The following is a 19356-nucleotide window of genomic DNA, read 5'->3' on the forward strand; positions in this document are numbered from 1 at the left end:
CAGTTTTTTGTCAACATCACGACCATGGGACCCCTTAAAGGGCCCGAAACGTTGGTTTGTTTGAAAAAACAGATATACGCGATTTAAATCTGGAAAAATAGTTTCATTTCCTAAGTAATTGTAACTTTTTTATAATAAAAAACGACCTCAAAAATCTGTGAGTTACATACATCTATTTGCCAAGTTTTATTGAAATCGGTTGACGGAAAATGACTGAAATCCAATAAACCGGGTTCATCCCCTAATTTGCCACCCTTAGAGGAATATTTTCTTTAAATTTGAATGGGACACTACAGAGGTACCCTCTTTCCAACAAAAAATAATCATCGAAATGGGTTCACCAATGTTGGAGCAATCGAGTAACATATGCTCACAATAAAATTTTGGTACCATTAGAGCTCTTTGTGAGAGTCCGTCCGGGAAAGACTGCCACATTACCTATTGTCTACCGTCAAGTAATGTGACAATTACTGTCTTCCAGTTTTGAAGGGTAAGTTAGAAAGTTAACTTATGTCTCAGGATGACGGGCGCAATGGCAGTCTCAGCTCGTTGAGATCAAAGCTCCGAATGGCACTGCGACTGCTATGCTCGTCCCTTGGAATTCCCGTCATTTGGATCATAAAAAAAATATAAAAAGTAGTGAATAGAGAACCTCATCCTTTTTGTAAAGTCGGTTAAAAAAACTCAGTTTCTACTCTTTGCATGGTTCCCATTATTCACAGCTTGTCGCTACATTTTCATGAATATTTATAAAATCACAGCCGTCGAAAGCCCTTAAAAGTAAGACAAGATAGAATTGTTTATCTTTAAGTGTAATTGCTTTTCTCACTATCTCGACGCTATTCCCTGTTCCTCTTGTGTAACACTGTCTCAACTAGGGCTTTCGTTCCGGGAATCTCGGTTTCGAAAGGTTATCTTTGTCTCAACGACTTTTTTACATTTTTTAGACTCAACACTGATCTCTCTGGATTATCGAAATTTTTGAGATTTAAGTCTTTTTTTATGATACTAAGTGACAGGACGAACAAATCGTGCACCTGGTGGTAAGCGACATACATACATAGATATCCATATGCAATGCCAATATAGCAATGCAAATATAGCAATGCCACTCAGAGTTTTGAAAGGATTGATAGGCACTGCCGGTGCGGTCATTCTGAGACATAAGTTGACAAGTCCCATGTGCCTGTAATTTCCCCAGCACCCTTACTCTTCAAAACCAGAACGCAGTAACGCTCACATTATTATTTGGCGGCAGAAATAGGTAAGGTGGCAGCACTTCTCTGATCGAACTCTTTCACGAGGGGCCCTACTGGTACCAAAATTAAACAAAAAATTAAATTTGTCACTAAATTAAACAGTAAGTATTAAAAAATGCACTAAGCCAGCAGTAATTTTTTATTCTGGGTACATGGACGTAGCGACACTGCAGACTGGGTTTAGTATCTGTGGGGATTGAAAAACAATAGTAAAAAAATGGGATCCTCTGTATCTAAATGCCTTTTTATGAAGATATTAATGTATAGAACATAGACATAAAGAACGCACTCATTATAAACATAAAAATCTTCAAAAATAAATTTTGATTTTATTATACGAGTTAATAAAGAACTTCATTCAAATACCACGTCTGCCTAAATGCCTAGCCTATAAACAGGGAGACCTACTTTTGAAATAATCTCGTAAGTCTCGTTTTTCTGGAATTTTCGAGAATCTCGCTCCGCATCTCGATTTTTTCCGGGATGCGGAAATGCAGCACGATTAAAAACCCTAGTAGCAATCCATGTAAATCAGTAAATCTTAGGGTACACTACGTTTTGAAACATTTTTTTTTATAACATCAAGTGACGGGACTAAAGAGTCGTGCGCCTGATGGTAAGGCTACACGCCTGTCCACAACAGTTACGGTGACACTTAGAGCTTTAAATTGCAAAGATCTGAGGGGCACTACCACTGCGCCCGTTCACCCTGAGACATAAGTTGAAAAGTCCCATGTGCCTGTAATTTCACCTAAACCCTTACCCTTCAAAACCGGAACACAGTAACGCTCATTACATAACAAACATTATCTGTTTCGTAGGTATTTCAGATTCAAAAATTTAGGTAGATGTTTAGTAGGTGTCTAAATTACACTGGACTGGTCATGAAGATCGAACAGTCTAACACAAAGCTTCTGCATTGATTAAGTAGACGGCTAATAGCAATTGCTTTCTTTGCTTTCATTTGTGGTTTCAATGGGAACATGAAGGTAAAGTATTGTTTAATTTGTTTCTGACTTTAAAAGGATAGTAAGGGAACAATAGACAAACCCGGACAAAAAGTTCGGCAGGTGGTTTATACATATTTTTACTGAGTAGTTTATTATTTAATAATGTTTTAGGTGGTAACTCTACCCATATTGTTTTTAAAAAAAGCAGCTCTTCTATGATATATACATTTGAGTCGAGTAGACAGACATACTCGTACGTAGACTTCAATATGGAACAATTCTTGTCTTCCGCAATTTAAGAGGATCTAGTAAACACCTTAAAAAATAACCTATACATATATAGAAGAAACATGAGATTGAAATACAATTTAAAATTGTTAAGCTATTGGCGTTACATGTGAGAGTATTGCTTTTGGTTTTATTGTAACACTGTGATCTGGAAGACACATTTCCAGGAAAATATTTAAAGTCACATATTATTTGATCTCTTCGCCTCGGCAAATATAGAAAATAAGGCTCAACTCACACTGGCGCAGAGCCGAAGCGCCGCGTCGCGTCTTGTTTTTCAACTATAACACCTGGCAACGCGCATCGACGCGCGACGTCGCTCGCATTAGTGCGCCCGGATCAAAGTGTGGTCGGCGTCTGACGCCTCACTGCGCTCAAGTAACGCGCGGCGACGCGCGAAGCCGCTCGACTGCAACAAAGCATCAACGCGCGACTCTTGACTCCATATTTGCATAACACAAATTTGTACCTTAATATTGGAGATAAATGTGCTATAGGGGAAAAATGTGACGCGTCGCGACGCTTCGACTCTGCGCCAGTGTGAGTTGAGCCTAAAACTTTACCTTAGCTTAGTTTTGGTTTGAATCGAGCAAATATTCATTACTGAAAGTGGAAAGAGTCTAACGAATTGATAAATTTACTTTCAGAGTTGAAATTCATTTAAAAAGAGTCACAACTGGTCTTCGGGGAACTCTTTCAACAAATGCAATCAACTCCGTAGTCTCGATTGAGAAGTAATTTTTTAAATTTAAAGTTTTTAAGTTAATATTAAAACCAATGCTATATTTACACTCTAAGATTGTTCTCTCACTTCTTGGAAATGTATTTCCAAGGACGGAAGGTCTAAGATTTAATAAAAAATTGTTTCCAATTGGAATATGATTGCACGCAGCATTTGTGCGGCTTCGAAATGTTATTTCAGTCACAAATCAAATCAATTTCTGTTAACTCTTCTGATCGATCGTAGCATCGTTGTTCATTCTGAGTACATATTTGTAGATACTTGCATATGAAGAATATGCTGAACATTTTTCTTTTACTTTACTGTAGGAAAGAAGGATGGCGAAAGCTGACTCAATAATTCTAAAATTTCATTCATAGACTTTGCTAGTTTAATTTTACGTTTTAGTTTACGCCTAGTTACCAACATATTTATGTATATTTTTAGAAGTCGTTAATAAAGAAATTGTAAAACAATGTATTTTAGAATAAATACAAGAGCACAACGCAATTAATTAAGTTCGACCATAGATTAGGTAACGTTCTTGTACGTACTTTTCATTTTAAGCATGATTGAATGTTTACCTGCCTAAAGTATTGGTTATTTTGTAGTATACACATAAAAAATTAAAGCTATAAAATGCCTAAAGCTGTAACAAAATAGTTTAATTTAAATGAGAGATAAGTGTTAACGCCGACAAATAAGACTCCATTATTAGTGTAAATCAGAAGGATTTTCTTTAAAAATTCAATGGACTCTTATTTATCAGCGTTAACAATTTGGTGACCCCGACGTGATGTTTTAAAGCTGTATAAAAGTTAACACCAATAATATAGGCATACCTATAATATAAAAGTAAAATAGCTTACGAGCACATAGATGAGAATCGAAGTGGGAATTGCAGAAAATAGCTCTGGAATGTTCGATAATAATTGATTTTAATTTTCGTTTTTACATTTAATCTGGTTCTATTTTTATTTTAAAAGAAATTCCACAAGTTTCGCCACAAGCCGGTGAGCATAAGGATTGCTACTTATGGGATAAATGTATCGCCGTTTATCCGAAAATCGTATGTTCGTAACAATATTGATTATTCATACTTATTACGTGAAGTCTACGTAAAGTACAAAGACTGGGATCATTACTGTAAGTGTTGAATTTCTTGTCACTTTTATATAAAGTAATTTAAGTGTATGAGTTGGTTTAAATAGTTACCGTGCTCGCACTTACAAAATGTCTGATTTAAGCGATCTCAAACGTAAAAAAGGGACGATTAGAACTCGTTTAATCCTATTTAAAAAGTTTCTTATGTCTTTGTTGGAGCAAAAGAAACCAACGCAAGTGTCAATTAATGAATGTATATTGAGATTATCTAAAATCGAACAGTGCTTTAATATCTTTGAGGAGGTTCAATCCAATATAGAATTAGAGGATAAATCTGAAGATGAAGTAAATCGAACGAGAGGTCTCAAAAATTTTCTTCGAATTTTACAGTGTGATTGCTCAAGCATGAGAATTTATTGCCGCCTTCAAAGATGACCACCACCAGGTGGACGAATTCTTCAGTCAAAGCAACCGCCAGCGCAGTGGTTCTAAAAATATTAAACTGCCACAACTGAAACTTCCTCTTATTGATGAAAAGACAAATAAATGGGTGGAATTTAGGGATCTTTATCTGTCTTTAATCCATGATAACGAGGATCTTGATAATACATGTAAATTTCATTACCTTAAGTCATTCCTTGAAGGTGATGCAAGTATTGTGATTAAATCTGTGTCCGTCTTAATTATCCTATCGCATGGTCGCTTCTGCGCGAAAGTTGCGATAATAAGCGTTTGTTGATCAATCAACATTTAAAATGTCTGTTCGGTATTGAGCCCTTGTCGAAGGAAAGTGATAAAGGCATACGTCAATTGATCGACAACTTATCTAAAAACTTGCAGGCACTCAAATCTCTTGGTGAAGACACCGAGAACTGGGACACTTTAATTATATTTATGGCTTCGTCAAAACTTGACAATGCTACGGCTAGGAGACGGGAGAAGTTCAGAAGTGACACCGCTTCTCCGTCATTACAGGACTTTTATAAATTTCTGCGCAATAGGGCTGATGTTTTAGAAACGGTGTCTTCTGCTAGGACAGTTTCAATAAATGAAAAACATAGTTTATTAACAACAAAATCATTTATAGCTTCTACAATTGTCGGCACTCTCTGGTTACGAATGCAAGTCCTGCAATAAAAGTCATAAATTAATTGAATGTCCCAAGTTTAAATCATTGTCTGTGGATGAGCGCTATCTGCAAGAAAGCCAGTGGAAATTGTGTAAAAATTGTTTACACCCTGGCCATCTAACACATCAATGTCGTGCCAATGGGTGTAGGATCTGTAAAAGAAGACACAGTACACTATTACATAAACAAATACTCAACCAGCAACAAAGTGGAGAGGAAGCAGCTGTTGTTTCAACTAAGAATAATCAGTGTTTGTATACATTACCAGCTCCTTCAAGTGTTGCTGTTCAACCTGAAACGGCGATTTTGTCAAACACTACTGTCACTATGGCAACCGTAGATTCTGATCAAGTTTTGCTTACCATTGGGCTTGTCAGGGTGACATATAATGGTAATAAGTACGTCCTGCGCGCATTGTTAGACAGTGGCAGTCAGTCCTCTTTTATTACTGAAAGGGCTAATCAAAGAATCTGCTGTAATACGATTAAAGTAAATCGTTCTGTTTCGGGTATTAATAATACACTATCGAAAATAAATGCGTCTTGTGATTAAATTCACTGCACACCTCCTTCACTGGTACTGTCAAGTGTCATATAGTTCCGACTGTAACCGATAAACTTCCTTCCATGAAGGTACAAACACAATTAAATATACCAAATAATTTATCTCATATCGGACCCAAAGTTTTACTCTCCGGTAGAAGTGAATTTACTGCTAGGCTCAGACATATTCTGGGACATAGTTGGGTCCAATCAGGTTAAACTGGGTAAAAATAAACCAATCTTGACCGAAACAAAGCTAGGATGGACAGTGGCTGGCCCTACGGAGGCCCAAGGACTCTACGAGGTCTTAAAATGTTCGCTGTAACTTTTCTCAGGACATTAAAGAGCAACTATCAAAATTCTGGGAACTCGAAAAGTTGCCTAGTACAAAAGCTGTCACCTCATTCGAGGATTATAATAGTGAGAAGCTCTTTATTAACTCTACCTACCGTAATAGTGACGGGAAATATGTTGCGAGGATCCCTTTTCGAGAATCGCCAGATGCCCTAGGTTATTCGTACAAACATAGCGGAAAAAAGATTGCTTAGTATTGAAATGAGAATGTCTAAGAATGCTAAACTTAGACAAGGCTATTCTGATTTTATTAAAGAATATCAAAATCTTGGTCTTTTGATTGAAGTCTCGGAGGCTGAATTAGGTAGTCAGTTTCTGCCACATCAAGCGGTACTAAGAGAACAAAGTGAAACCACCAAACTACGAATTGTTTTTGACACGTCTGCCAAAACAACATCAGGAAAGTCATTGAACGATATACAGTATGTTGGGCCTGTAGTGCAAAACGACTTGCTGTCTATATTATTAAGGTTCAGGCAGCATAAATATATAGTTACAGCGGATATAGAGAAGATGTATAGGCAAATTCTTTGGAGAGATCAAGAGTCCGAAAATATACGCATATTGCAATTAAACACAATACCTTATGGCTCAGCTTTGGCTCCCTTTTTGAGTACGCGATGTTTGCTACAGTTGGCTAAGGAATGCGATAACCAAACCATCTCTAAAATAATACAACATTTTTATTAGATTAGATAGATTTTTATTGACTGGTGCGCAGACTGAAGCTGAACTGAGCAATATATGCGAACTAGTCACCAGCATATTGAACGGAGTTTGTTTACATCTTCGTAAGTTTCACACCAACGCTCCTACAGTCGTCAAAAATAGCCTAAGTGCCATGATACGAAAAGGTTTAGATGTGACTGGTCAATCGAGAGTTTTAGGGCTAAAATGGCAACCAGCGCCCGATTGTTTAGCCCGAGAGTCGTATTCCTGAACTCTACTCAATGTTCAAGTCAGAACTTGAGTATGACTTCCAGAACTTGAAATACGACCCTAATGGCAAGGACATGAGTATGAGTTCTAGTGCTTTAAATTATACTTAAGTCCTGACTTGAGTAGAGTTCTGGAATACGACTCTGAGATTGAGAACAGTGTGACCATTTGTGGCAGATTTCTGCCATTTGGGCAGATTTAATTTTTATTCACATTCATTGCGGCAGAACATATTAACGTTGTATTAAATGTGGCAGTTTGGCAAATTTGGGAACATTCAGCAAAATCTTTATTATTTTTGGGAACAAACTGAAAACTTGTTGTTTTCTGCTACTACGATCAAACATCTGATGCGAAATACAGGACAATGTCATAGACATAACCTATATCAACTTTATAACTCAAGCTTCTACAGACTGTATTCAATTTGCTTTTTCGATGTTATGATAATGAATCACATGTGTTGACAGGTTTCTTTAATGTACGTCGTCAAAAACACTGGGTCACAAAATACACGGGATGTCGCCATCCTTCTTTATTACTATATATTTTGGTAAGTACTTTCGGAGGCACATTTCGTAGGTACTCTAACTAAGACGTAGTCTCTTTGTATTTTTCGATCTTATCCACTTCATCAACATTTACGATCATTAATAATTCCAGCTCAAGATACAATCAGGGTTGTTTTTGGTGTTGATTAAACAATTCTTATAAGGTTGCTCGTCGTCTGCTACTTACGCCTATTCCACTTCACCTCTACAAATGAATAAATACAATGTATTAACGCGAGGGGAAAAACAGTATCACCAGGAAATATGCAAGTTTCCAAACCATCGACACTAAATGCATTTCTATCCGTGTCATACTAGTGTAAAATGTCCTTAACATCCTCTAATTTCAACGGTTTCTTGTAGAATTTTATAATTATTAACAAACCATCCATTCAATCTTTTAAAATTAAAATAAATAGTACTATCTAGAGCTCCAAATAAGCGGCTATATAAGCGCTATAAGGCTATAATAAGCGGCGGTTTATGTTTTTATTTTATTTCTTTTTAGTTGAGTTATTTATTTTTGTTTCTTGTTATTTTTTTAATAATAGTGAGCTTTAATAGAAGAAACAGCTTACGGCAATAATGGCAGCCTTTTCTAGTTCTTCTATAAATGTCTCACAAGTGCAGTATTTCATACATTCAATTCATGTAGTAATTCCTATTGCTAGTAATTTTTCTACTTGTTTTTAGTTAAAATTTAAGTTATATATTATAATTTTAGTGTTAATTACATTGTTACTTTCGTGCCATCTCATCTTATAAAAGCGGTTGAGCTGTGACGTACGCTGAGTTGGATCTGCTTCAGCTAATAGGTATATGTATGTAATCATTAATCTGTTTTGTTATGTATGAGTCTTAATAAGCTGAATAAACGTTTCTTTCTTCTTTCTTTCTTTGTTCAATGGCTCTCAAGTACTGTAGTTCAATAATGTAGACAGTGTTACAAAATGATCTAGTTGGATGATAATTTGGTTTCTTTAATTCTGAAAATAACATTTGTTCTACAACTTTTAGAAGTTGTACTAATTTGAATTTCAAACAATGATAAATACAAAACTTAATTCGATATATTTATACTAGCTGCTATGTTATAAGTACTTGGAGTGGCCTACTTTGCTACACTGGTTTCCATACTTTTATCTGTTTTCCATATAAACTTTTATTCTATATTTCACACCCTTTAAGATTTATTTTTGTGAAAAAGGTAGCCTATTTCCTTCTCCTAGGTCCCGTCTATCACTACCAAAATTCGTCAAAATTTGTTCAGCGGCTTATGTGTGAAAACATAACAGACATAATTACTTTCGCATTTATAATATTACTTTGGATTTATTTACGATTAATTTGTACAAGTTTTTTTAATGTAAGAATAAGTGCTCATTTGACTTTTTTTATGTATACCATTTTTTTATGGTCAACATTGCCACTCAGAACTTTAAATTGCAAAGATTTGAGGGGTTTCGTTAACACATTTAAATGGCGAACGGCTATGGGGTGGAATTCCCTGCCTGCGGACTTATTGCCCGAGCGCTATAACTTGGACCTTTTCAAGGCGAGAGTGAATAGGCATTATTTAGGTGTGCATGCTCCACAGTCGACTTGATCGTCACTTTCCATCAGGTGAGATGGAAATCAAATGCGCACTTATTTTTTAATAATAAAACTTAGGTATATCCATAAGGCAGGGGTGGAACCATAGTCTACACCGAGTCTCCCGATGATGTGGATGACGGGATGATTTCACACCCATTACATAATTGTCTTTCATTTTAAATTACCACTATTTCTCAACCAATCTCCCTCATTATTTCCAGTAAAACTTTGTTAAGGAATGAGTTTTCACTTCAACGAGCTGTAAACATCTCATTTAAACAAAAGTGTTTAAGAGAGATGCCTGCAGTCTTTTTTAGTGCTTAGTACCCTTACTCAATCGTTTGCTCAGTCTACTTTACTTCTCATTTGGAGGATTTTATCTAAATTGTTACGAACCTGCGCTTCGGGTATTTTAAATAATTTTCAAATAGAATCATTCATATCTCCACTTATTACGATACTGCTTATACGAGATGGAGGGACATTCTAAATAAACCAAGTCTTGTCTAGTTAGCGTTTTATCATAACATTTCTACAACAACACAATACGACGCGTGATATGACAGACTTTATATCATCATATTTACAATAGTACACTATGTTCGTACATAGCGGTAAATAAGAAATTACGAACGAGAATTTGTTAGAAGCCCGAAGCCGAGGGCTGAGGCTGACTCGAAGTTTGTAAATTTTACCGCCCGTGTTACGTAGGTACAATGTTTTTCATCACATTTGCGCGGAAATACATACAACCTTAGAATAATAACGCATAGAAACCTAGCCCGCACACGCTAAGTGAGGCAAGTTAAAGGCTTCCACACGGGCTCCCAGGAGCGCGCGGGCTGTTAGTGCTCAAGGTCAAATTGCACCGCGAACAGCTCCAAAATTTTTTGCTAAAAATGACGAAATGTGCGGTAAATGGGTGTAAAAATAGAACAGACAAACATAAAATAGACACTAACATCACATTCCACAAGTAAGTAATGCGTTTCAACTCATATTTTTATGTAATTATTCACTAAAACAGAAAAATAATTTCGCGGCAACAAGATACGAAAGTGTTGCAAAGTAACGAACGTTTTTTCTCCCCATTTTGCTATTCTGTATCAAAATAATTATATTACGTAAATTTTAGTGGTGCCTGTAATTTCGATTTATTTGCGCATCTTGAACTAATATTTACTTGAATAAATATTAAATGTTTTCGTTAACTCCTGTAAGTGATTGGGACACTTAATTATTTTATAATACTTTTAACGGCTCTGCGTTCATGCTTTATTGAATAATTATATATTTTAATTTTATTTGAATTGGAGCACATATTGCAATAAATTTACAGTATATATTTATTTCTACTATAGTGTTGGCACCACCAGTACAACTTTGATAGCTTATTATATGTCTTTCTTTTCGTAACTCAAGCGAAATATTTTATATTGAAATATTTTATTTTCTTAAAAGGGGAGCATTCTTAAGCGATTTTTTAATCTATTTTAACAGTTATTTTCTTTAATGTTTGCTTATGGCATTTTTCATTTTCATTTTGCTAAAGCCAAAATTTTCGAATATGGCACTTATCTCTAAATCCAAGATGGCGGGCGCCATTTTTCGAATAATGGCAAGTTGGGTATCGTTTTCGAGATGTTTGGGAATGTTCAATACAAATATGGCACTCATTTCTAAATCCAAGATGGCAAACACGACAGTTCAAACAAAAGCAATATTCGTAATGAACACCCCCAAATACCTCGAAAACGTTACCCAACTTGCCATTATTTGAAAAATCGTGCCCGCCATCTTGGATTTACAAATAGTGCCATATTCACATTGAGCATCCCCAAATACCTCGAAAATGATACCCACATAGCATTTTTTGAAAAAATCGTGCCCGCCATCTTGGATTTAGAAATGAGTGCCACATTCGTAATGAGCACCCCCAAGTACCTCGAAAATGATACCCATATTGCATTTATTTCAAAACTCGTGTCCGCCATCTTGGATTAGAAATGAGTGCCATATTCGTAATGAGCATCCCCAAATACCTCGAAAATGATACCCATATTGCATTTATTTGAAAACTCGTGTCCGCCATCTTGGATTTAGAAATGTGTGCCATATTCGTAATGAGCATCCCCAAATACCTCGAAAAGGATACCCATATAGCATATTTTGAAAAATCGTGTCCGCCACCTTGGATTTACAAATAAGTGCTATATTTGTTTTTCATCGACAAAACCGAGCATATCTGTAGGCACCTGGTCGACATTGTCGATCGACAGTAACGATCGACAAAATCGAGCACATCTGTAGGCACCTGATCGACAATGTCGGGCAAATCTGTAGGCACTCTTAATTTAATGATGAGTTAAGCAAGATACAATTTCCCCACTTTTGAGGGAAATGTTATTCCATGGGATCATTATTTGTATATTTGTGTGCGTGCCGACGAGCGTAGTTACAAGTTGCTTACGCCTACATGAATTTGGTTTTTGCCTCACTTGTGACAGTTCGTTTGATATGAAACTATCATTCTATGCGTTATTATGCTAAGCATACAACGATAATTAATTTATTACATGAATAAATATAGCTTCACAACAAGTCAATGTTCACAACAATATTACGAATTTTGAAAATGGATTGAATAGATAGAGTGGATTTAGATTTTTTTAAAATAGATAGTCAGCTATTATTCTTCCGTTGATAATACGATTCGAATTTGAATTCACAAAAGAAATTTAATAAAATATTGTTAAATTGCAAATGCTTCGTTTTTTTATACTTCAAGTTTATGCGAAATATACGTTCAGATTTTTTGAAGATAAACACTTTTTACTTAATCTTGACGTAAAAATCAATAGGGCAATAATATAATGAAAAATCCCAGTGGGCACAATTTTAGACATTACGATCCATTTTGCCTGCGTATCATAACACTGTTTACGAGCTAGTGTGATGAAAAGTAGGGTTTTTAATGTATATTTCACATGTGTACTATCCCTTGATCAAGCTCATTAAATCAATATGGTAAAAGTAAATGAGACTTTAATCATTCAGTGTGCCATGAAAAAATAATACTTTAAGGAATACTCAGATCAGATCTTATATTTAGGGAAAAAATAAGTACAGAAAAATCATCATATTAAACCGAGTACCGTTTCTTTGTATACCTTTTATTTTGATATTGAGCAAGTTTGCCGAGCTCAGAAGTTCGTTCAACCGGGTATTATTTAATTAGTAGGTCGGTTAGGCTGTAAGGCTATGGAACATTGTTCAGGGAAGCGTATATTGGAGCACGCCCTGTATGTGCCGGATTACCCTGCTGAGAGAATGTAATGACGGTCCGACATATTAGACCGCTGACTTAACGTGATTTGTAGTTTGTTGTTATTACATCTTGATGTACATTCTTCTACGATAAGAAAGATTTGCTACTAAGTATTGCAAAAAAGTGTCTAATACAGTACCTACTTCAAAGACCCAATAGAAGTGTTTTTCAACTTTGATGAGATCTCTAAGCCACCATCTGCCTGGAGTTGTGATTGGCAAAATCCAACTTTGCACAGGCTTGAATTTATCTGTAGGTGACATAATTATATAGGTAGGCGATATTACCTACTTTCGTAAATGTACGTACGGGTGTCGATTCCCCTCCATTTACTTCATAGACATTCATCATAATTTCAATACGAGAGATTTTATCGACAGCCACCTTTATAACCGACAGGGATAAACGAGCAAGACCCTAAATTCAATAAAAGTTATGAAGGAGAAAATCGTGACATTCCTGAAATTTATGTCTATTATAATGTAGATACGAGAGAGATATTTAAACACTCTCAAAAACTCCGACTGAATTCCAGTCAATACATGGAGGAGACTGGTGTTCGTCAGATATAAATGTTGAGCATATAATTAGAATAACTTAAATGTGAGCAAAGTACCTCAAGAGCCTATGTACTGCAAATACAACGCGCCCGCAAATATTCCGCACTCAATAAATATTGTTGTAAAAAACATTACAGTTCGTGGAAATTCATAATGCTTCTTTTGAATTGTAGGGCTTTAGCCGAGTTAGTGATTTCAAAGTTAATCGCTTTTAATAATTTGTGAGAAGATAAAACCTAATTAGTTTACTACATATAAGTAAATTACTTAAAGCGTTTTAAATTTTACCCAACCCGCACTAACGCAGAGTGGTGAATTTTATCTGCACCCTCCCTTGGGATGATATCGGGATCTGTTGTGACACTTGCGGGGTGTTGTAAAAAGATCCTACCACACTTTATAAATATATAAAATTGGATCCCAATTTAGGTTAATTGGCCCCTGTTACCGACAGCCTGGAGCTCCTTGGACTGACATTGAGTGCAGCTCTTAACTTTGCCGCTAATATTGAGTCTAAAACACATACTGCTGCTAAAAAGTTGGGTATCCGTAATAAGATGAAGCGATATTTTTTGCCTGCATAGCTTCTAACTCTGTACAAAGCGCAAATCCGTTCTTGTATGAAGCAGTCACCTTTGGGATAACTCAGTGAAATATCAACTCAGAGGCTCAGACATCCCAATGTACGGTATCATTCCTACTTGGCCAATATTCCCTTTTCGTCATCATTTATTACGCATACAGCCCAAGAATGGAATTCCCTACATACAATTAATTTTCCGAGCACATACAACGCAAAAATCTTTAAGGTGCGACTGAATAAGTGTCTTCTGGGTGAGCTCGTTCCATCGTCGACCCTATCTGTGCTTAAAGGTTTAGTAGTGGTCAAGAGCAAGTTCATTTACTTTAAACAAATTGGAAATTTGTATGACAGACGCCGTTTGGATATGAAAAGAATGTTGTTTTTCATTCTTTTCACCAATCTGTTTGATATTATGTTTACGATTACCAGCCTGAAATTGGTCTGAACTTACTTGTAATTTTTATATGGTTAAAATAATTTAAGGTAAAAAAGTTCAGTCGACAGCTTCGTGGTGCGTAAACCAATCAACAGCCGCGTACAAATTTTATTGACACCCAACAGAAAGTTAATGTTTTTTTTTATCCCTGGACCGTTATGAATACTAATGGTCCTTGTACACAAAAGTATTATTTACTTCTGATAGGCAACATTCCAGATACTATGGGCTACTTCCATATTCGTTCTAGTATTTTTCTTACATTATTAATATATCTTTATTAGCACCCACTGATGATGGTCTCTTTAAAAGTAGGTATGCAATTCTGCTTGATGTTGAGTCTGCTACTCAATTTCTCCCATTATCGTTATCGTCCTTCCAATAGCCGTGTCTACTAATCGTAAGATGTTTCTGATCACGTATGTGAGGTTATTTTTAATCCACGTCTTTCCATCCCTTTCATTTTGCGACTTCCTATGTTAACCTTACATTCATAGAAAAAAAAAAAAATTGTACGAACTTTCAAACCTTGTGAAACATTTGTCGTTTGTTTAAATAATTAAGAAATTTAGGAATATTTGGAACTACTTAGGAATCCTTAAGAACAAGTTAACTATTTACAAAACAGTTTCAAACCGGTTTGGAGTTATGGATTACAACTGTGGGGATCAGCAAGTATGTTTAACTTGGAGATATTACAGAGGTTCCAAAATGGTGTGCTCAAAACTCTGGTAAATGCTCCAAGGTTTATGAAAATGGATGATATTCATGATTATCCGAAAATCCCTACCGTCAAACAGGAGGTAGGTAAGTAGCGTGACAAAAGCCTATAAGGACAGAATCTCACGACATGGAAACAGGCTTGCACAAGCTCTGAACAAACCGCTAAGTAACAGACAATTGAAGAGGCGCCACATATGGGACTAATGCAAGGAGAAATTAGAAAGTTGAAGGCAGCCTAATACAGGGCGGGCGAGTCTAACAAGCTAAATAGATCATACCAAAATAACTGCTCATAGTCCAAGGACCGACCACACGTTGCAACAGGTATTATATAAAAAAAATGAATACCTTCTTAAAATAAACTGGGCAAGCTGTTATTGGAGCGGTGAAAGCCCAACGGCAGCGGGATATCGGTTGCTTCTCATTTGAGATATTGACATTTGACGTTGATATTATTGACATTGGTGAAGACAAACATCGCGATGAAACCTGCACATCGAGGAAGGTTCACAACTCTTGGATTTTCCTTGGAGTGTTAAGTCCCCAACCCGCATTGGTCCAGTCTGGTGAAATATGGGACGTATTGTTAACCAATCGGGACATTAATTTATTTTGTTAGAAAACTTACTTTGCTTTATCAAGAATTAGTTTTATCGAAATAACAAATAAATCGTAAACATCATCATCGTATCTACGAAACGCTGACGGGCGGCCGCCATTGCGAAGAACATTTTTGACGAGAAAAGGCGTGGTTTGATCCAAACAAAACTGTTTGGAACTGGAAACTTGGAAACTGATTGTGAAAAGATCTTATAATATAATTTATAACAGTCACTGGAGTCTCATTTCTATGTCTACTATGAAAACTTTACAGTATGAGGATATGACTATTTAAAAAAAAACACGCTATCATTGAACACACTTTGAATATTATTAGTGTCTGTTGCTTTTTTAAGTTATTCACAGCGCGCTACGACAAAAAGACGTTTAAAACCAATACTTAGATTTTTATCAAGCACTAATAGAGGAATTCGTAAGATCAGCAGACTCAGTCTTTGGTTCAGTTAGTACAAGCGTTAGCTACGGTGAGGAATCAGACACTGGTTCGAGTCCAGTCGGGTAGAAGGAATCTTTCTTTATGTTTGTTCGATTTTTGTTTCAATAAAAAAAAATATATGAATATTTTGGTAGTAACAATAATATTGATAATAAAATGCTAACTTATTTACTAATGTTAATATTTTTGTAAGTGTATAGAAATTAGAAATACAAATCGCCCAAATTACTTTCACAAACGAAGACACAGTTTTCACAGTAGAACCAGAGATGTGGAATAAAAACGGTCATTAATAGAGTAAAAACTGCAATCAATCTTTATAACATTCAGTAGACCTCTCAAAAGAACCAGCGATGTCGGAATTTTTCATCTTCACTATAATGGCAATGATAAATTACTTGAACCACAGAGTTACAAATCACGAGCTTTTACATAATATAACTAAGTAGGTTCTTAATTATCACGGACATGCGAGTCTTAATTTTTTTTTATTCAACGCGTCATGTTGCGATTTGTCGTATATTTAGTAGCAGTGGAGTAGAGCTCCTTGTGAAAGAGATCGTACTGCCACCTTACCTATTTCTACCGCTATGCGGTAATGTGAGCATTACTGCGTTCTGGTTTTGAAGGGTAACGGTGTTGGTGACATTAGAGGCACACATTGTGACTTTTCAACTTGTATCTCAGGGTGACGGGCGCATTGACCTCAGATCTTTGCTATTTAAAGTTCTGAGTGGCACTGCAACTGTTACGGACCAGCGTGTCGCTTACCACGCGCACGACCTGTAGGACTAGCACGATAAGGCGCGACTCGAGCGAGAGCGACATAAAGCGCGAGATACTGCTATTCTCGCATAGAAATCACGCGCTCTATGTCGCTCTCGCGCAAGACGCGCCCTATTGTGCTAGCCCTACTGTTCGCCCCGTCGCTTGGTAAAAGAAATAAATATATTTAATAGCGTAACATTAACTTTTTTCCTTTACTGTATTAATATTTAGGTATTGATGGACTTCCTAGTTTGAAATGAACCAGGGTGTATTAGTATAGTGTTTGAATTGCATACAGTAGATCAAAGCTGGATGTTGCAATTCTCTATTGGCTTGAGACAGTACACCGTTAAGTTTAAGTAGCCAGTATAATCTGAGAAAACAGATGTTAAGTTCGTCTCTTCTGTCAGCGACGATCCACGAGCATTCATTTGCAGATAGGTACTTGACGGAGTTGTTATAGGGGAGTTGTTGGTCGAATAATTAGACTTTTGGGCAATATCCTCTTTTCAAAGTAATAATAATAATAATAATAACGCTCACAAACAACATAGCCCCGCACTAGGGAAACCCTGTGTCGCGGGTGCCATGGACACACACATAGACAACCACAAATTACACCCAAACTCACGAGAGAAATAAATGTAGGTCATACAAATATTTATCCCGGCCCGGGAATCGAACCTGTGACCTCTGCGTGGCAGTAATGGTAACCGTTCCGCCACAGAGGCAGTTAAAATTTAAAGTGAAAGTGATCTTGTCTAGATTGACTTCAAAATGTAACCTAGTGTGCGTAAAGGATAACAAACTCTTTTTATTTACTTTTGTTTTTTTTATGATCTATTATTAATGTGACGTACAAGTCGTGCACTTGGTGGTAAGCGACATGCCTGCGCATGACAGATGCAATGCCACTCACTCTGAGGGGCACTGCCATTACACCCGTAACGTCATCCTGATACATAAGTTGACAAGTCCCATGTACCAGTAATTTGTTCTAAGCTAGTATTAATAAGTACCTAACTACGAAAAGTCATTAAAAGGTTAATAAAATCGCTATATAAACCTAGTTAGTTAGATTGAGTTTGTTTTCGGAATTCGTATGCAAATTGACTTAATTTTATCACGTGGTCGTTAACCAATGATAGCCTAGTAAAGAAACTAGTTAAACGAAATAGTCCTTGTTTAGAATTTATATCTATTATCATTATTCTGTTTACTCATGTGTGGTTCTAACCTTGAGAATAACTACTCTAGAATAAAGTCGTTCTGCTCATTTTGACTGATTCATTATTATAAGGAATTCAAGTATGAATGGTTGCCTATTCAGTTTAACAATGACAACGCAGCTCTTTAAGCGAGTATCTCTATCATGGCTCTAATTGCCTTTGTGAAATATAAAATTACACTTTATGTGTTATAATTTGAAATGTATGTTTGTTCCTCTGACATGTTACAACGGATTGTAATGAAAATATACGGTGTATAGATATTATATCTCTATTTATATATGTATCAAAATAATAATAAACCATTTAACACGTGAAAAAACTTGTTAGAACAAGATGGCATACCTACTCAACTAAAAAGCTAAATTGGTGCCGAACATGTTAGCTGTCTTATGCTCGTATTCCAGAACTCTACTCTATGCTCAAGTCAGGATTTGAGCAGACTTGAGTATGATTTCAAGCACTGGAAATATGACCCTAATGGCAAGGCCTTGAGTATGATTTTCAGTGCTCACTGCAATACTCAAGTCCTGACTTGAGTATCGAGTAGAGTTCTGGAATACGACCCTTAATATGGTCTTAACCCTCATGTTTGAATCGAAAGCATTTTCTAACCGACTTGTCATCATTCATGTTTAACGTAAAACGTAGACACGTCGTTATCTCTAACCATAGTTAAGTCATTTTGGTATTAGTGGTAATCTACGAAGATATCAGAAATCCCTAGTTGGTTGAGGTGAGATTGGATTAGTGTACTAAAGTTGCGGTTAACGAGAGTGAAGATAGTTTTTATCTGCGTCAACAGAATTACACGTAGAAATCTACCAATTTATCGTTAATATAATACATTTGACGAAAATACTGTATTTCTATAATTAGGGGATGAAAGGGAATGAATTAAGTTGAATGAGTTTGTAGCAGTAGGGCTCCTTGTGAAAGACTTCGTCCAGGGAAGTATTGCCACTTTACCTATTTCTGCCGCCAAGCAGTAATGTTAGCAATGCGTTCCGGTTTTGAAGGGTAAGAGTGCTGGTGAAATTACAGACTTTGTTTACTTGTGCCCCTCAGATCTTTGCGATTTAAAGCTCTGAGTGGCACTGCAACTGTTATGGCCAGGCGTGTAGCTTACCACCAGGCGCACGATTTCTTTGTCCCGTCATTTGAATTGTAAAAAAAACCGGTTTATTGAATTCCACGCACTTTCCATAAAGCCAGGTACTCATTAGCGAGCTGTAATTG

The 19356-nt window shown here is 36.3% G+C and overlaps 1 protein-coding gene across 1 annotated transcript in view; it reads right to left on the reverse strand.

Moving 5' to 3' along the window:
* Positions 1–2828, reverse strand: part of LOC113231215 (probable G-protein coupled receptor CG31760) — a 111016-nt gene extending 108188 nt beyond the window's left edge. Inside the window, exon 1 of the mRNA XM_026465421.1 lies at positions 2736–2828. The gene's annotated coding sequence lies outside the window, so the exon portion shown is untranslated. The remainder of the gene's footprint in view (positions 1–2735) is intronic.
* Between the last annotated feature and the right edge of the window lie 16528 nt (positions 2829–19356).

This window comes from Hyposmocoma kahamanoa, unplaced genomic scaffold (assembly GCF_003589595.1).
Source record: "Hyposmocoma kahamanoa isolate Upper Pololo Valley unplaced genomic scaffold, ASM358959v1 65, whole genome shotgun sequence".
NCBI lineage: Eukaryota > Metazoa > Arthropoda > Insecta > Lepidoptera > Cosmopterigidae > Hyposmocoma > Hyposmocoma kahamanoa.